The sequence below is a fragment of the Rhinoderma darwinii genome, chromosome 1 (assembly GCF_050947455.1).
Source record: "Rhinoderma darwinii isolate aRhiDar2 chromosome 1, aRhiDar2.hap1, whole genome shotgun sequence".
NCBI classification, from domain to species: domain Eukaryota; kingdom Metazoa; phylum Chordata; class Amphibia; order Anura; family Rhinodermatidae; genus Rhinoderma; species Rhinoderma darwinii.
Genome location: NC_134687.1, coordinates 618,637,182 through 618,657,031, shown reverse-complemented (window position 1 = coordinate 618,657,031; position 19,850 = coordinate 618,637,182). Strand labels below are relative to the sequence as shown.

Sequence of the window (19,850 nt, the reverse complement as noted above, 5' to 3'; positions counted from 1 at the left end):
TATACTGTCACCGTGGTATCCTGTGATGATATACTGTCACTGTGATGTCCTGTGATTCATCAATGCAGCACTAGGAGCCAAGAGCGTCACTAAGGTCAAAATGTCATGGGAGACAGCATATATACAGTGAAGGAAATAAGTATTTGATCCCTTGCTGATTTTGTAAGTTTGCCCACTGTCAAAGGCATGAACAGTCTAGAATTTTTAGGCTAGGTTAATTTTACCAGTGAGAGATAGATTATATTAAAAGAAAAACAGAAAATCACATAGTCAAAATGATATATATTTATTTGCATTGTGCACAGAGAAATAAGTATTTGATCCCCTACCAACCATTAAGAGTTCAGCCTCCTCCAGACCAGTTACACGCTCCAAATCAACTTGGTGCCTGCATTAAAGACTGCTGTCTTACATGGTGACCTGTATAAAAGACTCCTGTCCACAGACTCAATGAATCAGTCTGACTCTAACCTCTACAACATGGGCAAGACCAAAGAGCTTTCTAAGGATGTCAGGGACAAGATCATAGACCTGCACAAGGCTGGAATGGGCTACAAAACCATAAGTAAGACGCTGGGTGAGAAGGAGACAACTGTTGGTGCAATAGTAAGAAAATGGAAGACATACAAAATGACTGTCAATCGACATCGATCTGGGGCTCCATGCAAAATCTCACCTCGTGGGGTATCCTTGATCCTGAGGAAGGTGAGAGCTCAGCCGAAAACTACACGGGGGAACTTGTTAATGATCTCAAGGCAGCTGGGACCACAGTCACCAAGAAAACCATTGGTAACACATTACACCGTAATGGATTCAAATCCTGCAGTGCCCGCAAGGTCCCCCTGCTCAAGAAGGCACATGTACAGGCCCGTCTGAAGTTTGCAAATGAACATCTGGATGATTCTGAGAGTGATTGGGAGAAGGTGCTGTGGTCAGATGAGACTAAAATTGAGCTCTTTGGCATTAACTCAACTCGCCGTGTTTGGAGGAAGAGAAATGCTGCCTATGACCCAAAGAACACCGTCCCCACTGTCAAGCATGGAGGTGGAAACATTATGTTTTGGGGGTGTTTCTCTGCTAAGGGCACAGGACTACTTCACCGCATCAATGGGAGAATGGATGGAGCCATGTACCGTCAAATCCTGAGTGACAACCTCCTTCCCTCCACCAGGACTTTAAAAATGGCCCGTGGCTGGGTCTTCCAGCATGACAATGACCCGAAACATACCACCAAGGCAACAAAGGAGTGGCTCAAAAAGAAGCACATTAAGGTCATGGAGTGGCCTAGCCAGTCTCCAGACCTTAATCCCATCGAAAACTTATAAAGGGAGCTGAAGATCCGAGTTGCCAAGCGACAGCCTCGAAATCTTAATGATTTACAGATGATCTGCAAAGAGGAGTGGGCCAAAATTCCATCTAACATGTGTGCAAACCTCATCATCAACTACAAAAAACGTCTGACTGCTGGGCTTGCCAACAAGGATTTTGCCACCAAGTATTAAGTCCTGTTTGTCAAAGGGATCAAATACTTATTTCTCTGTGCACAATGCAAATAAATATATATAATTTTGACAACGTGATTTTCAGTTTTTTTTTATATATATAATCTATCTCTCACTGGTAAAATTAACCTAGCCTAAAAATTCTAGACTGTTCATGTCTTTGACAGTGGGCAAACTTACAAAATCAGCAAGGGATCAAATACTTATTTCCTTCACTGTATAGCACTAAGACTTTATAGCTATGGATAGGATTATACTGTCACCGTGGTGTTCTGTAATCATATACTGTCACCATGGTGTCCTGTGATCATATACTGTCACCGTGGTGTCCTGTGATCATATACTGTCACTGTGGTGTCCTGTGAATATATACGGTCGCCGGGTGTTTTGTGACCATACACACCATGTGTGTTTGTGAGAGTGTGTATAGACCTCCAGCTCACCCTACATCTAATTGTAATGAGATTACTCTGTTTTAGATGTGTCTACTTTAGTGGCCAGTGTGATAACTGCAATATTTAAAGGGTTTTTTTCAAATAGGGACAGTCACATAAAAATTTACAAAAATAGGAAAAACTTAAGTATGTTTAGAATAAAAATCTGATAAAGATTTATCTAAATATACATTCCATTTATTAAATAAGGAGATGAAGAGGAGGAGCAGCAGCCATGAAGGAGCCCAGTACAGAAAAGGAGATGGAGAAGAGGAGTATCAACTTAGTAGGAGAACAGCACTAAGGAGAAGGAGATGGAGGAAGTCAGCACTGAGGAGAAGGAGATGGAGGAAGTCAGCACTGAGGAGAAGGAGATGGAGGAAGTCAGCACTGAGGAGAAGGAGATGGAGGAAGTCAGCACTGAGGAGAAGGAGATGGAGGAAGTCAGCACTGAGGAGAAGGAGATGGAGGAAGTCAGCACTGAGGAGATGGAGATGGAGGAAGTCAGCACTGAGGAGAAGGAGATGGAGGAAGTCAGCACTGAGGAGAAGGAAATGGAGGAAGTCAGCACAGAGGAGAAGGAGATGGAGGAAGTCAGCACTGAGGAGAAGGAGATGGAGGAAGTCAGCACTGAGGAGAAGGAGATGGAGGAAGTCAGCACTGAGGAGAAGGAGATGGAGGAAGTCAGCACTGAGGAGAAGGAGATGGAGGAAGTCAGCACTGAGGAGAAGGAGATGGAGGAAGTCAGCACTGAGGAGAAGGAGATGGAGGAAGTCAGCACTGAGGAGATGGAGATGGAGGAAGTCAGCATTGAGGAGAAGGAGATGGAGGAAGTCAGCACTGAGGAGAAGGAAATGGAGGAAGTCAGCACAGAGGAGAAGGAGATGGAGGAAGTCAGCACTGAGGAGAAGGAGATGGAGGAAGTCAGCACTGAGGAGGAGCTGGAGGAAGTCAGCACTGAGGAGATGGAGATGGAGGAAGTCAGCACTGAGGAGAAGGAGATGGAGGAAGTCAGCACTGAGGAGAAGGAGCTGGAGGAAGTCAGCATTGAGGAGTAGGAGATGGAGGAAGTCAGCACTGAGGAGAAGGAGATGGAGGAAGTAAGCACTGAGGAGAAGGAGATGGAGGAAGTCAGCACTGAGGAGTAGGAGATGGAGGAAGTCAGCACTGAGGAGTAGGAGATGGAGGAAGTCAGCACTGAGGAGAAGGAGATGGAGGAAGTCAGCACTGAGGAGATGGAGATGGAGGAAGTCAGCACTGAGGAGTAGGAGATGGAGGAAGTCAGCACTGAGGAGTAGGAGATGGTAGAAACCAGTAAGAGGGAAATGAGGCGGAGAGTCAGGACTGGTATAATACGGTGGCAAATTGTGCAATTGCTCAGGGCCTTATGGTAGTTTTATTTAGAAATCTAATTGTATTATTATGTGGGAAATATATGGCAGTATTATGTGGGCTCTGAAAAGGAATATTATTTGGATAATGCCTTTTTTTGGGCACTATATGGTGATAATATATGGGCTGTAAATGGCAGTATTATCTTGACACTATATGGCAGTGTAATCTTGACACTATATGGCAGTGTAATCTTAGCACTATATGGCGATATTATTTGGGCTAAAATCGTGAGAAAAACTGTATAAAATGGGAACGGGAACTCCAGAAACGGGAACTCTAGGAACAATTTAAAACCCCCCAGTATTGTTTAGCAGTGTGTGGTAGTATTATTTGGGCATTGAATTGTATTATTACATGGGAACTATATGGCGGTATTATGTTGTCTATTATGTTGTTATAATGCAGTTTTTTGGGCAATATATGGTGATATTATGTGGGCTGTTTATGGCAGTATTATCTCTGCACTATATGGCAGTGCTATCTGTGCACTATATAGCAGTATTATATGGGCTAAAATTACAGGCTAATAACTGTATAAATGGCAAGTGGGATGGCTACTTTTCTTGTTGCCCAGGGCCCGGTTTTCTATAAACCGGCTCTGTGGAGAGAAGGAGCAGAAGCCACGGGGGGGGGGCCTTATCAGTGTTGCAAGGCGTTACCTGCTTCACTATCACAAAACACACAGCGATCCAGTTTAATTTTGCATCATCAGCGTTACCTGATATCAAAAAGCGCAGATTATATTTTATGAGAGTAGAAAGTTCCTATAAAGTGACACCTTATATGGTCAAAAAATAATTTTGAAATCAAATTTCCTTTCCGAGAAATTTTCCTACTAGAGAGTGGCAGAAATCATTTCGAAGGATTCGTGCCAACAGTTTTGAATAAATCCCAGACATGTATTTTGCATTGATGTAGTGTTAGATAGATTTATTATTACATACATGGTGCCAGCGGTTTATGTGGTGCTATACGACAGCGGGGCACATGGACTATTACAAAGTACGCTCTCCTGTATACTCTTCTTTTATAGGATGCTGATACAACTCCTTTTATGGAAGTGAGGGTATACTGGGAGTTGTAGTTTCACAAGAGCTGTCACAAGATACGGTGTTTAAATAATACCGCCATATAGTGCTCAAATAACAGAGCTCAGGTCTCACATTTGCAAATCTTTGTAGGCTGATGCAGCAGGGATGTAGTTAAAAGACCTTGTCCAAGATTAGATAAACATGACTGCTTTCTTCCAAAAACAGTGCCACACTTGTCCACAGGTTATGTGTGGTATTGCAGCTCAGCCCCTTTCACTTCAATAGACCTGAGCTTCACAACCTGTGCACAAGTGTGCCGCTGTTTTTGGAAGAAAGCAGTCATGTCTTTCTAATCCTGGACAACCCTTTAAGTTTTACATCACTAAGATCTTCCTACATGTTCCCCATCTTTTCTTCTCCCAGTCCCCAAAAATCCCCAGTACAAAGTCCTTGAGTTGCCCTAAGGCTATGTTCACACGGGGCGGATACGCTGCATAAAAGTACACAGCATATCCGCCTTGGCGGCCGCAGGGAATTCCACCCGAAAAACCGCACCAAATTGTGGGTTTTTTACGCGTTTTTAACCACACACCAACCGCAATGTCTGAATACCCCCTAAGCTGCGGCCACTTGAAACATTTTGGTTGAATACATACAACTGGTCATGACATAGGACTACATGTAAACCCACTGCTCATAAGGTATTAAAGCATTATTGGAGACATGTCGTACTTAAATGTATGCATATACTCATGTAGCAGGGCTGAGTTTGTCATATAGCACAACTGATTTATGATATCACAACGTCTGTGGCTAACAAAAGAACTACATTAAAACGACTGTATATAGACATTAATAGATGGAATGTAGTTCTTAAGTGTAAGTATATGCAGATGTAGCAGTGCTGAGTTTGTCATCTGTCACAACTGGTCATGACCTCACATGTTATTAGTTGCTTTACATAGGACTGCACGTAAACCTATGGCACATAAGGTATTGAAGTATTATTGGGGACATGTCACTCTCAAATTGTATGTATATACCCAATTAGTCGAGCTGAATTTATCATCTGTGGTCTACATAGGACTACAGTCAAAACAAAGGGATATAAAGATTACTAGAGTAAAATGTTGCTGAGCTGTGTTTGACATCTGGCACAACTAATCATATTGTCACGTTATTAGTTGTTTTACATAGGACTGCATGTAAAACAACTGCACAGAAGGTAGTAAATCATTATTGGGACAGAATTTTTCCTTTTTTATTATTATTATTTATTTATACATTTTACCAAAAATTACAAATATTCCAAAATTTAATAAAAACAGCCTGTCCCTATATTTTTCATTCTAGTGTATGTATATACGTATGTAGCAGAGCTGAGTTTAAAATCTGGCACAACTGATTTATATCAGTTGTTTACATAAGTAAATGCAGATGTAGCAGAGCTGAGTTTGTAATCTGGTACAACTGATTTGTATCTGTGGTTTACATAAGTAAATGCAGATGTAGCAGTCTGAGTTTGTGATCTGGTACAACTGATCAAGATATTTTGATATCTGTGGTTTACATAGGACTAAAGTTAAACTAACTGCAGGGGATGTAATTTTTAGGTTTAAGTATATGCAGATGTAGCAGTGCTGAGGTTGTCATCTGGCACAATTGATCATAACAATATCAACCTATATATGTTTTACGTAGGACTACAGTTAAAACTACTGCATTAAACATCACTAGAGGGAAGATTGTTCTTAATAGTATATGCAGATGCAGCAGAGCTGAGTTTGTTTTCTGGCAGAACTAATCATGATATTGCGATATCTGTGGTTTACATAGGACTTAAGTTAAAGCAACTGCATTAAACAGGACTAGAGGGAATGTCATTTTTAAGTGTAAGTACATGCAGATGTAGTAGACCTGAGTTTGTCATCTGGCATACTGATATGACAATATTCAAATATATTTGGTTTACGTAGGACAACAGTGAAAACAACTGCATTAAACATTGCTACAGCGAACATTGTTCTTGCAGATGTAGAAGAGCTGGGTTTGTCATCTGGCACAATTGATCGTGACAATATAAAAACGATATATGGTTTACATAGGACTACAGTGAAAACAACTGCATTAATCATAACTAGAGGGAACATGGTTGTTATTTGTATATGCAGATGTAGTAGAGCCGAGTTGGGCACAACTCAATATTATATCATCTGCGGTTTTACATAAACCTTCTACATTATAGCGTCCCATGACAAATTCAGCTCTGCTACATCTATATAATAGTATTCTGTGTAGTCAAATCCTGGAATAGTCATAATAAAGAGCTTTCACTGTGCCAGGAAGGATCAGATGCCCCTATTTTACCACCACCACCAGTGCATTGGCACCAGGCTGAGCCTTATCTGGTGTAAGTCACAATGTGTCAGTGCATTTCCTCTTGCAGGAGGAGCGGGGAGGCCGGGCCAGGTTTTGCTGGCAGCTCTGACGTTCCCATCATGGGCAGGGACACATTCAGGATGAGAAGTGAAGGGTTTTAAACATAAGAAGAGCCGGGAGAAAGCTGGGAATCCTGCTGGGCACAGGGCACGGAGGGCACACTGCCTCTGCCCGGGCACAGGAGCCTCATCCAGAACGCTCCCCACCACCAATCTGGATTGCACAGGACAAATCCCTGCATAGTGCAGACTGGGAATATGGGGAATACGGATCAGGACGCAGCCTGGGAATATGGGGAATACGGAACAGGACGCAGCCTGGGATAACGCAGGAGCGCCCGGGAGGTGTTGCCCTCTGCTGCTATGGACAGGTAATAGTATACGGAGCTGAGTGCCCGGCTGGAGGCAAAAAAGGCCGGCGCGATCTTATACGGAGAGAATTGTCATTTATCAGAACCACGGACCTTTAGAAAGATGATGGGGCGATGAGTCGTACCAAATGGTAAACTCAGCTCTGCTGCATATGTGGTGCTGGTCTCCATGCACGTGTGTGTGTGTGTGTGTGTGTGTGTGTGTGTGTGTGTGTGTGTGTGTGTGTGTGTGTGTGTGTGTGTGTGTGTGTGTGTGTCTCTTCCTATTTCGTTAATCTGTTGCAAATCTTTTTTGCCTGGATTTTTGTCGCCGCGCCATTCTTTAAAAAACGACTGCTGTAAATACGTGACAGGGAGGCAGATATAGAGATGCAGGAGCCTCCGCTGTCAGTCCGTGTTCACATAGGGGCCGGGCGTAAACACACGGATATATAGCAACAGAAAATTCCCCGTGATAGCGCTCCCGTAAAGCGTTCGCAGCGAGAGCGATGATAAGAGCAGAAAAGTTATTATACCCCCCCCCCCACATATATATCATTTGTAGCCCACCCCTAATCGGAGCCTGGAAAGTGCTGGTTATTCCGGGTCTCGTGTATCCTAGCAACACCGGCACGTTGTAACAAGTTTTATTATTTGATGGCGATTATTAGCGCCACGTGCACTTAAATTGGCGTGGATTAGTGATAAGAATTGGTCGTTTGTACCCCAAATTAGGATTAAGGGTCTGCAGCCCTGAGATTGAGATTAGTGGAGTGCATTCCTCAGATTGGGATTAGTGACCGGCACCCTCCATATTGGGATTAGTATTTTTCACCCCCCCAGTCCTTTGAGTGGGATTAGTGGCCACTCTAGTTTTGGAATTAGTGGCCAGCACCTCCTATAGATTGGGATTATTTTTGTTAGCACCACATGCACTCAGATTATATGTGTCTAAAATGTGTTCCACAGATGCCCTTATGATTGAGGGTATATTTCAAAGTGTCCTACACGCTCAGATTAGGATTAGAGGGTGGTTTGGTGGTTAGCACTGTTACCTTGTAGCGCTGGAGTCTGGGATTGAAACCGACCATGGCCGACATCTCCCTGTGTTTGCGTGGTTTTCCTCTCATACTCAAAAAATTTACAGATGGTGAGATTAGATTACGAGCCCTACGAAGGATAGTGAATGGTGACAATCTCTGTACAGCTCTCCGGAATATTTTGGTGCTGTGTTGTATCCTCTGGTTGAGATTAGTAATCTGAACCCACCCAGATTACGATAAATGGCGGGCACCCCCAGATTATGATTTATACACTGTAATTGGGATTAATGGTCTGTATCCTTTGGCTAGGATTAGTTTCTTGCACCCAACCGGATTATGATTAGTGGTCTGATTGGGATTGCTGGTCTATATTTTTGGGCTAGGATTAGTCACCTGCACCCCCCAGACTATAAATAGTGCTTGGATTTGGATTGGTGGTCTGTATCCTTTGGCTAAGATTAGTGACCTGCATCCCCCCCCCCCCCCCCCAAATTAGGATTGGTGTACTGCACCTCCATATTAAAATTTAGTGGTCTGATTGAGATTGGTGGTCTGCTCCCCTTGGTTTGGATTAGTGAACTGCTCCCCCAAATCAGGATGAGGAGTACACCTCCAGATTAGGGTTAGTGGACTGCACCTCCAGATTAGGGTTAGTGGACTGCACCTCCAGATTAGGGTTAGTGGACTGCCCCTCCAGATTAGGAATTGAGGTCTGCCCCACCAGATTTTTCTTGGTCCCTAAAACTAAAATGTGAGTTTGACCAAGAAAATTAGGAATGTAAATTGGCGTCGCTGCAATGTAAACAAACAGGATCTGCCACCCACCGGCCTGGGGCATCTCCTAATTACCCAGAGAGCTCTCTATTTTAGGGCAGGGGTAGTCCACCCACTAATCAGGTTACGACACTCTGCCCGGTCATTATACGTATGTTAATTAGCATCAGGCGTAGTAGGCGGCAGCGCTCCATTATGTGAGTGCGGTGGGCTGTCATGGGCAGGAGATTGGGCATTCTGGGTCTGGCAGTATTATTCTACATCAGGGCAGATCTCTCATCACTCTGCTTTCTCAAACTCCCGAACAGCCGATCTGGCTAAGGGTCTATTCACACAGTGTGGCACACTTGTGGTTTCTGCTGCCACTGTCACACAAAAAAACATAATTTGACCACCCCGTGTGACTGTACCCTAATTATACCGCCATATGGGAATATGGGCGGTATTCATCTCTGTGACATTCAGGAACTTGGAAGAGCTGGGTGATCGTCTCTATAGACTGCCATTAGTAGTTGTCACTGCTGATAATCCAGCATCGGACAAACGACGTATTAAAGGACTTTACGCAGGACGACGACTCCTCGACGTATTTAAAATCGATTTAGAGGGCAAAATTCTCTTTAATATAATACAGCGTAAAATTAAATTGCGGATTTATGACGCAGCCCTGACGATATCTCATTTATTACGGGTCCCGCGTGATCATATGATAATGGCGGCCATTTATTTCTAACTTGGCTTGCCATATGTTGACCAAAGTGGAAAGGAAGGGGTTAACAGGGCTTCTGACTGGCGATCAGAATATACTAGTGTCTCTGGCGCCACCCAGAGGTAGGTGGAGGTGTAGCGCTGGTACCAGTGATAGAATGTAAGGTTGCTCTCAGCTGTTCCTTGTGCCTCCAGCCTGGTCAGGTGACTGTCCTATTGGATAACAAGGAGGGAGTGACGGCCGTTCTGCCCTAATCTGTCACTGAGGGGTTTTCACTTTCATGCCATCCAAGCCGGTTTAACTCTCGAGAGGAAAAAGACCAGTAAGTAACATGAACCTGACTGGTGAGCAGCGGCTGTGCCATTCTGCCAGTAGTCTTATACAGGACTGTAAGGGAAAGAGGCAGAGAAGTGGGATTATACTCATTCTGTATGGTTGGAAGCGATAAATGTGCAGATGTAGTCGAGCTGAGTTTGTCATTCAGCATAACTTGTCAATAATGATGCCACACTGTGTTGTCTGTGGTTTTAGACCGAACTGCAAGTAGGCCTAATGCATTATAGACCTAATCCAGCCGCAAATGAGGATTATTAGCGATATGTCTGGTGCTAAAACAATTAGGGCATATGTGAGGTAATGAGGGGGAGGAGCTGCAAAGATTGGCGCTCATTGTGGAGGACTTGGCATGTCATGCTGTTCCTAGCAGCAGGGCCCCCACATTCAGCTAGTCATCGTGGTACCAAACTGGATTGTAATATTGAACTCCTTTTTTTTTTTTTCTTCCGTGTATGCCCCTTTAAGGACCAGCGCCAGCTATAGGCAAAAATATTGGATAGATATTTAGATCCACCGATAACCTTTCTATTTATGGCCAGACAGTAATCACAATTTCAAATGACAAATTCAGCTCTGCTACATACAAAATGTAGAGTTTAGGCCATGTGGCCATCGAAAAAATTCTGAAAACTTCTATGCATATGACCGATTCCCGAAGCGTGCTTGTGTATGACAATGTAGGAGACCCTCCGCCCCAGCTGGTGTCAGACTACAACTCCCAGCATGATCAGATAGACGCAGACTCTATAGTGTAATAACCAGCTGCTCGGTAGTCCAACATGATAACATTAACAATCTACAGATATAGCAGAGCTGAATTTATGTTAGCTGCTGGGTTATGGGCTAACGCACTAGATTTACCTGCAGTCCTATGTAAAATCACTGAGATCACCATAAATTGCTGCATTTTCCTTTTCCCCAAGAAGAAAAAAAATAATTCCTGAGTTTATGGGCTTAATATGTATTATTCATATCTTTTATCTGCTGTGTGATCCGAATCCTTCATTCTTATGTAGTAGAGCTAATATTGTTAAGACCGCATTGTTTATGCATCAGAATAGCTCTCTGGCAGTAGGTTTACCTGCAGTCCTAAGTAAAACCCCAGATGACATATCCTCTTCTACATCTGACAGCTCTCCTACAACCGACATCTGACAAACTCAACTCTACTACATCTGACAAACTCAACTCTACTACATCTGACAAACTCAACATTGCTACATCTGGCAAACTCAATTCTGCTACATCTGACTGTTCTCTGACAAACTCCGCTTATTTGCAGCTGATTACGTTCCAACAATAACCATATAACAAACACAGTTCTGCTTCATCTGGCATTTCTGACCTACAATTGACAAACTCTGCTTTGTTCCATTTAACAGTACTCCTAGAATCTAACAAACATGGCTCTGCTGCATCTGACAGCTTTCTTACAACCTACATCTGACAAACACACCTCTTCTGCATTTGATTTCACTCCTACAATCCCCATAGAACTAACACAGCTCTACTTCATCTGACACTTCTCTCCTGCAACCAGCATCTGACAGCTTTCCTACAACTGACAAACTCCACTCTACTGCATCTGATTGCGAATCTATAATCCCCATATAACTGAGACAGCTCTACTTCATCTGACCTCTTTTCCCTACATCCTGATCCGGCCTCGGACAGCTCCACTACCTACATCTGGCAATTTATTAAACTATTTGGAGGCCACATTGTTGAGATAATGTAGTAGGTGACCTGCAGTCCTAAGTAAAACCATGCATAACATGACCCAATATCACAGTACGTTCTGCCAAATTACAAACCCAGACTCGTACAACCTATATCTGACAAACTTGGCTCTGCTACACCTGACAGCTCTCCTAAAATCTACATGTGACAAACTCTGCTCTGCTGCATCTGACCCTTCTATAATTACATCTAACCGCTCTCCTACAACCCATATCTTACAAACTCAGCTCTGCTGCATCTGACACTTCTATTATTACATCTAACCGCTCTCCTACAACCCATATCTTACAAACTCAGCTCTGCTGCATCTGTAATGTACATGCACCCTATGTCTGCTGCAGTTGATTGTATTTCTGGCTACAATCTAATGTCTCCGTTCTGCTTCATCACTGCTAAGTCATATTATATGGAGTGACGGATGATGGGTGTAGTTGTAAACCATACATTATAATATTATGTTTACACTATTTTTATTACAAGGGGCCGTGACTCTGTCCTTTATAGGATCTTAAAGGAACACTCCAGAGAAAACTGAACACTGTTATGCCTAGTGCAGGGCCAGAGGGGGCGGAGCATGACACAGGGATTTAAATGTCACCAAAGAGAGAATCCTTGTGTCATGCTCCGCCCCCGCAGGCGCTGCACTAGACATACCAGTGTAGCCGCTTTCTCTGGAGTGATCCTTTAATTAAATGTTTGCTTTTCCTGTTACATGGTAGGTTGATAGGTTGTAATAAAGGGTTTGTCCTCTCTGGACAACTCTAGTCTGTATACATTCGGTCATATGGAAGTAATGGAGCGTGGGAAATCATGACCCCCCTTTAACAGAGTGGGGGGCTGCTGCAGAGAGTGGTTGCAGCCTTCGGGGGGTGCGGTCGCACTTGTCACATCACCTGTCACTACTGAAGGGGGCGCCACTGTCCTTGATGACCTGGGCACCCACAGATTACACCCCTGACCCCGCATCGGATACATCTACGTGCCCTAGTTTATTGAATGCAGTGTTATTTGGGAAAAGGGACCCCTTTTGATCTTCTCATTGCATTCCTCCCAACTTTTTGGGTGGTCAAAGCGGGAAACTCACAGTTCATCATGTGAAAGATTCCTATTTTCATACACGCTTAAAGAGGACTTGCCGCCTCTCCTGACATGTTTATTTTAGTAAATCCTTGTATTCCCCATGAAATAACAATTCTGCCACATATTTTCTTAGAACTATATTTTGTGCCATTCCTCTATTATACCTCCTAGAAATTTATGAATATATTGACAACTGGGTGTTACCATTCCCCTTGTCAAAGGGGCGTGTCCCTACAGTCTCCCCCCTGTCAGCACTGATTGGACATTGTCAGTCTATGTAGGGACACACCCCCAACTGGTAACTGACAGCTGTCAACTTATTCATAGGGTCAAAAGTTGGGACTGTTCCACCAAAAGAGGGGCACATAGGAGGTGTCTTCAATCTGTAGATGAATAAAATTGACAGATCTACACATAATGATGCCGAATTACCAGCAGGACCTAATGCCCCCACAGGACATGTCTCTACCACCCTCTGTATTGCACCCTCTGCTGGCCGCTATAGGCATTGACACCATCTATATCCACATTTTTCACGGTTTTGCTATCCATATGGTTCAGGGAGCCACTTCTTGATTTAATAAAGTGGAGCGGCTGATAAATAAGGCTCTGTAAGACACTCTGTGGTCCTGTACGATTATGGTCGAGGAAAAAAAGTGACTCTCTGTGCTTCTTTACAATATTGTGGTCCAGTCCCTACTGTATGACGGGGCCGTTCTCACCTGCACTTGGGTAAACAAAACTTGACAAACTCGGCTTAACTTTATTTACATAGCTGGGCTGTGTGTGAATTACAATTTGTTTTAGTATTGAATAGTGTAACAGCGCCCCCTGGTGTACACAACAATGGTCTTTTATTCAGTGATTGCCCATTTTTTATTTTTTTGGGTATATATATATATTTTTTTCTCATTTAAGTCAACGATGGGAAAAAATTGCTACAAAAATAAAAGGACAGGGCAGGCAGCAGTTTCAGACCGTCCTATACATACGATAAAATATTGTGACTGTCTAGCCACACCCCTTTAATTAAAGAAAACTAGCGCAATACATTAATAATTATGGTATACTCCTTTAACCCATTACCACACACTGCTGTAAATGTATGGTACTGGCAGCTGAGCCTGGTCTGATCACAAGGGCATAGTAGTTTTCGGGCAGCGGCCAAAACTGGAGAATACGGCAACTCAACCGTGTGACTCCGCGACCAATATGAATCTTGGCATTCGCAAAGGGAAAGGGCGACCTTTGTGTCCCCATTGTCAGCCCTAGTGATTGCTAGCAATTGTATGGGACAGTCCTGGTTCTAACCGGGGACATTGCTATAGGCGGTGCAGAGGTAGTAGTTGCACCCAGGCCCTAATGCCTAAGGGGGCCCAAAGACCACTCTACCACTTATACAGGTGCCTTCTTATGTTGTAGAGGGCCCTTTTGCAGATTTTTTATAGGTCCACACGGCTGTCCTAAAATAATCCCTATAAACAGAGGTGTTAAAATGCATCATGATGATGATGATGATGATGATGATAATGATAATAACAACCCTAACAGGGAAAAAAAAAGTTTCAATTGAACAAAAAAGTTGCAAAAGTAAAAAATAATAAACATCATTATTTTTCAAATAAATCCTTATTCAATCATAAAAAAAAGTCAAAAACATAAGAGAAAAAAACATGGAAATAGGTATCCACTTAATCGGTTCCATAAAAATAACAAGGTCATTCAGATTACTCTGTGAATGACGTAGAAGAAAAAAATGGATTAGCAGAAATTATTTCTTTTCATTCCACTGTTAAAAAAAAAATAAACGTATAGAAATGAAACTGTAATATGTGCCATGAAATATACCCAATGAAAAACACACAAAAAAAAAAAAAAGACCCGATACATAAATGTCAGCAAAACAGTTGTGGTCGGGCAAAAACATAAACAAATTAGCCGCATCCTTAACCCGTTCCCACACCACGATGTACATTTTTGTCGCTGGTGGGGTGTAGTTCCCACACAGTGCCGTAAATGTACAGCGCAGGGATGGAGCAAACCCAAGGACTGAGCCAACTCCATCAGCAGAGGGTGTCAGCTGTAACATACAGATAACACCCTGCTGCAACGGCCGTGCCCATATCTAGCTCCGATTCCAGCCATTTAACCCTCTCGGGTAATAGCGGCCGCTACACCTCAGTGCTTTTACAGATGGAGGCTGCGACCCCGGGTCTGTCGATGGGTCGCCATTGAGGCCGGGGGTCTAACAATGGTCCTTAGTCCCTAAGGCTTGGTACACTGAATTATTGCAGTGTATTATAGAAGCAATCAGGAGATCGGATGCTCAAGTTCCCCAGTGGGACTAAAACAAATGGGGAAAAAAATTCAATAAAATTGATAAAGAAATATTTTTTTTAAAAAAAACGGAATCCCAACAACAAAAAAAAAGGATAAAAAAAATAATGTTTTCCCTTACAAAATGATTTATATATATATATATATATATATATAAAAAAAAAAAGTGACACACAATTGTTATCTCTGCCTCCGTAATTACCCGTATTATAAAAATAAAATGTTATTTATCCCACACGTTGTACGCTGTAAAACCAAAAACAATGTCCGAAATGCTGTTTTTTTTGGTCATCTTACCTCTGCAAAAAAAGCAATAACAAGTAATCAAAAAGTTCTATGTGCCCCAAAGTGGTACCAGTGGAAACTACAGCTCGCCCCACAAAAAACAAGCCCTAACACCGCTTCGTCGACGATTTAAAAAAAAAATATATATATATATATATATATATTTCTCCGAATGCAGCAACTCAAATAAAAATATTTAAAAATAAAGTGTTTTTGTTGTGCAAAGTAGTAAAACATAGAAATAGATATAAATTTGGTAATGCCGCAATGGTAACCACCCGCAGAATACAGTTAACATGTCATTTATACAGCACGGTGGATGCCGTACCAACAAAACTAAAAAAATATGTATTTTTTTGCACAAAAAAATACATTATCTATCCCAAAATGGAGTAATTAAGGTTACGGAGAGGAAACCATGAAAAAAAAATTATGCTGCGCCCTTAAGGGTCTAATTAGTGACTCCATGTTTGTGTCCTGCGATGACTGATTCGGTGTTTGTGAGTTGGACTTCTGGTAGGAATCTTGATCGGGCGGCAGCTGGAGGACGCGCTTCGCATACTTTACCTGGTGTTTTAGCTCTTCAGTGCAGCAGGAATGATGGATTATTTTCTTCTATTTACATTTGGAATTTTCCGGCTTTCTCCGGAACGAAATGTTTCTATTTAAAGGAACAACGGACAAAGTATTGTCCTCCCTAGAGCAAATTCCTGGAGCCGATTCTCTTAAAGGGTACTACACTTTTAATTACTATTGGATATGTTATGGAAGTGAACAAGATGGCGGTTTTGGGGCTGACTAACCAAGGTGCGGATCCTCGCGTTCTTTACCTATAACCCTCTCATAGAGGAATATACTTTCCCAGTCAGGTCGCAGCCCTGGTGTAGGCAGCAATTGACGCAGGTACGCTACTGAGGATGTCAGGCCAAGGGGCAGTACCCATTTCGAAAACATGGCCCCAAAAAAGTATGGTTGAGGTAATTATAAGAATGGCCAACATGGTGGGTATCAGGCATAACTCTGAAGGTGCAAGGTCAGGACATAACGAATGTTCATGATCAGGAAAGTAGAAAACGAAGACGCTACAAGCAGGCAGGAAAACGAACCCGAGGTTCAGGGACAATTCCACTTTAAATAAGTAGCATGTGGTAATGTCATCAGGGAGCGGGAAAGCAGAACTGGTGTGCTGAGAGGTGGGTGACCGGATCTGTATGCATCAAATGTCAAATCTAGCGTCTGTTATATCTTTATTACTATTCCTACTGGTTTCAATTTGTGACCTGTTACTACATGGAAACCATCAACAATTTGCTGTTGACAGATCTGCTATACTGTATTTAATGTCTTCGTTTATTACTTTGGCTGTATATGGTGCCGTGTTTTAAATGAGTGGTGATGGTGACGAGTGTGTGTCTGATTAACACCTTATACACCTGTAACTGCAGCTCTGGAGTATAATACAGGATGTAACTGTGTACATACATTACATTACTGATCCTGAGTTACATCCTGTATTATACTCCAGAGCTGAACTCACTATACTGCTGGTGGAGTCACTGTGTACATACATTACATTACATTACTTATCCTGTACTGATCCTCAGTTACTCCACCAGCAGAATAGTGAGTGCAGCTGTGGAGTATAATTCAGGATGTAACTCAGGATCAGTACAGGATAAGTAATGTAATGTGTATATACACAGTGACTCCACCAGCAGAATAGTGAGTGCAGCTCTGGAGTATAATACAGGCTGTAACTCAGGATCAGTACAGGATATGTAATGTATACACACAGTGACTCCACCAGCAGAATAGTGAGTGCAGCTGTGGAGTATAATTCAGGATGTAACTCAGGATCAGTACAGGATAAGTAATGTATGTACACAGTGTCTCCACCAGCAGAATAGTGAGTGCAGCTCTGGAGTATAATACAGGATGTAACTCAGGATCAGTACATGATGATAAGTATTGTATTTACAAAGTGATTCAACAGTGTAGATCAATCCTATATGTAAAATAGACATTATGAAGTGTCTGTCGCAGTGGGTGGGACTTGAGGATATAGTACCCTATGAGGTCTACAATCTGTACTTGGCTTCTCGTAAATTGTACACAACTTCGCGTGACCGATACAGTTCAATGATTTTATTATAGTGCTGACTGGCTGGAACGCTTCCCGTAACCCAGGCTGGATATGTTCCAGTAAGTCATTTTCAGATAACTTAATACTGTTACCCGATGCTTTATGTTGCATATAAATGACGGAGAGTTATTATATAATGCTCATATTCTCCTCTTAGTTTCTTCAGTCATAACAGACTTCAATGTCCTGTATGAATGAAATACATCCGGGCTTCAAATAGCCCAAATCACTCTCTCCCGAACCTCAAACACCAGCACTGCAGGGGCATAGCTATGGCACAGGTAACTGTGGTATTGTGTTCCAGCAGCATGCTGTGATCTTGGGTGCACACGTAGGCTTCCACGCCACATATATATCTCTCTAAAAAACTTGGCACTACAGTTTCACTTGCAAAAATTGTGTTTATTTTCCATACGGTAAATAAGTAGCCAATAACGGAACGTTTCGATCTTCATTCAGACCTTCATCAGACGATACAAGTCAATACAACAATAAATGATTGAATACATTAAGACCTGATGAAGTGCCACAGATCCAGATACAATAAATTTGTACACCTCTACATATATACAGGAGATAGAAGAAACCTTTCTATGTCAGGTGTAGCACTTTAATGTTGTAATAACCCGCGGCCCATAAGAGATGTATCTATAAAGACCCTCTCCGTGTGACGAGGGGATAGTAAGGGAGGGAAGAGAATGGATCCACCTGTTAGTAGGAACATTGATATGACATAATGCAACGTGGTACTTAGAGCACGTACGTGTCAGTACTAACTGATGAATAGAATGATAGTGGCTAAAGTTAACCCAACATTAAAGTGTTACACCTGACATAGGGTGTTTTTTTTTCTATCTCTTCTGACGGGTGAATTCCTTCCGCCAAATAAAACACCAGTATTATAAATGACACATGGTAGGTGGGGACCCTGTTCCAGATTTTACATTGGCCCGTTAGCTTCAAGTTACGCCTCCGTAGTACTGTGCAAAGCCTTAGTAAATGTGGGCTATTAACTTAAATGGGCATAGTATACTTCAACAATTCCTCGGCGCGGCCAGTTTTCCCAGTTGATAACATCGGACCTCAGGGGTTCCAGTTGTCAGACCGAAAGCAGACATGGAAGGTGTTGTCCTCGGTAGAGTAGACCACTCGTCCATCCATTATTAAAAGGCTGAGATCAGAAAAAAATGTGTAATAATGTTTACATTTTTTTGCCCTTTTTTGAAAAATAGCGTCACTCAGGTCTATAGACTGTCTAGTATTGCAGCCTAACCTCATTCACTCCATGTAGAGTCTCAAGACTTGAATTGTGTTTTCATTTTTTACATGGTTTTTTTATAGCACCAACGTATTCCGCATCGCTGTACAGAGATTGAGCCCCATTGGGGATTGATGACCGTCTAATTTTCCTATCTCGGACACACGGCTGCATTTACCATCAGGCGAGTTGAGCCTCTGGCCTCAGGCGGCACCCTGCAGAGTCTCAGAGTTGGCGGCAATACAGAGCTGCTGGCCAAGTTTCCCTCCACTTATGAGCAGCTGAAAGATGTGCTGCTTCCTTAAAAACATCTCTCAGGTGCCACCTTTAATAAACCCTCCTGCCGAGCCCCCCCCCCCACTTTCCTGTCATTACAATACAATTCCTCTCTGTGTCGGGACCGAGAGGGAGGGGAGAAGGGGTCTGCACTGCACTGCTGAGGGGAAATCCTGCCTTGGATTCACCACCTCTTTACTGATTTTTCTCTGGAGTCTCCCTGCACAGCAAGAGAAAGATCCATATAGGCAGCAGCCTGCACAAGGGGTCAATTTAATGTGGTATGTACTGTATGTGTAATGTATGTATCTACTCAGGGCCATGAGGCGAGGTCTCTCGCCTCAGGTGGCCTGCTGCCTCTCTGAGGGGCCGCACCACTGAAACCAACCGCCACCACCCCCTCCTGCACTATAATTTTATCCGTGTCTATAGGACACAGAAACAATTACTAGCACAGGCAGGGCAAGGAACACTAATTCCTTGCCCTGTCTTTTAGCGCCTTTCAATAAAGCAGGTGGCGCGATGACATCATTGAACGGCAGGGCAAGGAACATTAGTTCCTTCCGCTGCCACTTAGCTCTTTTGAATGATGCCGCGTCGTTCAGCTCCAGCAGACCTTGTCAGAAGAGAGCAGGCCTGCGTTGCTAGAGGACGGAACTGGATAAGGTGAGTATGCGGGGGATATTTTTTTTTTATATATATTATTTTTTTAGTTAATA

The 19,850-nt window shown here is 42.8% G+C and overlaps 1 protein-coding gene across 1 annotated transcript in view; it reads left to right on the top strand.

Annotated features, from left to right (window-relative positions):
• The first annotated feature begins 6,874 nt into the window (after positions 1 to 6,874).
• PRLR (prolactin receptor) overlaps positions 6,875 to 19,850 on the top strand; it is a 42,925-nt gene continuing 29,949 nt past the window's right edge. The window contains exon 1 of the mRNA XM_075841865.1: positions 6,875 to 7,171. The gene's annotated coding sequence lies outside the window, so the exon portion shown is untranslated. The remainder of the gene's footprint in view (positions 7,172 to 19,850) is intronic.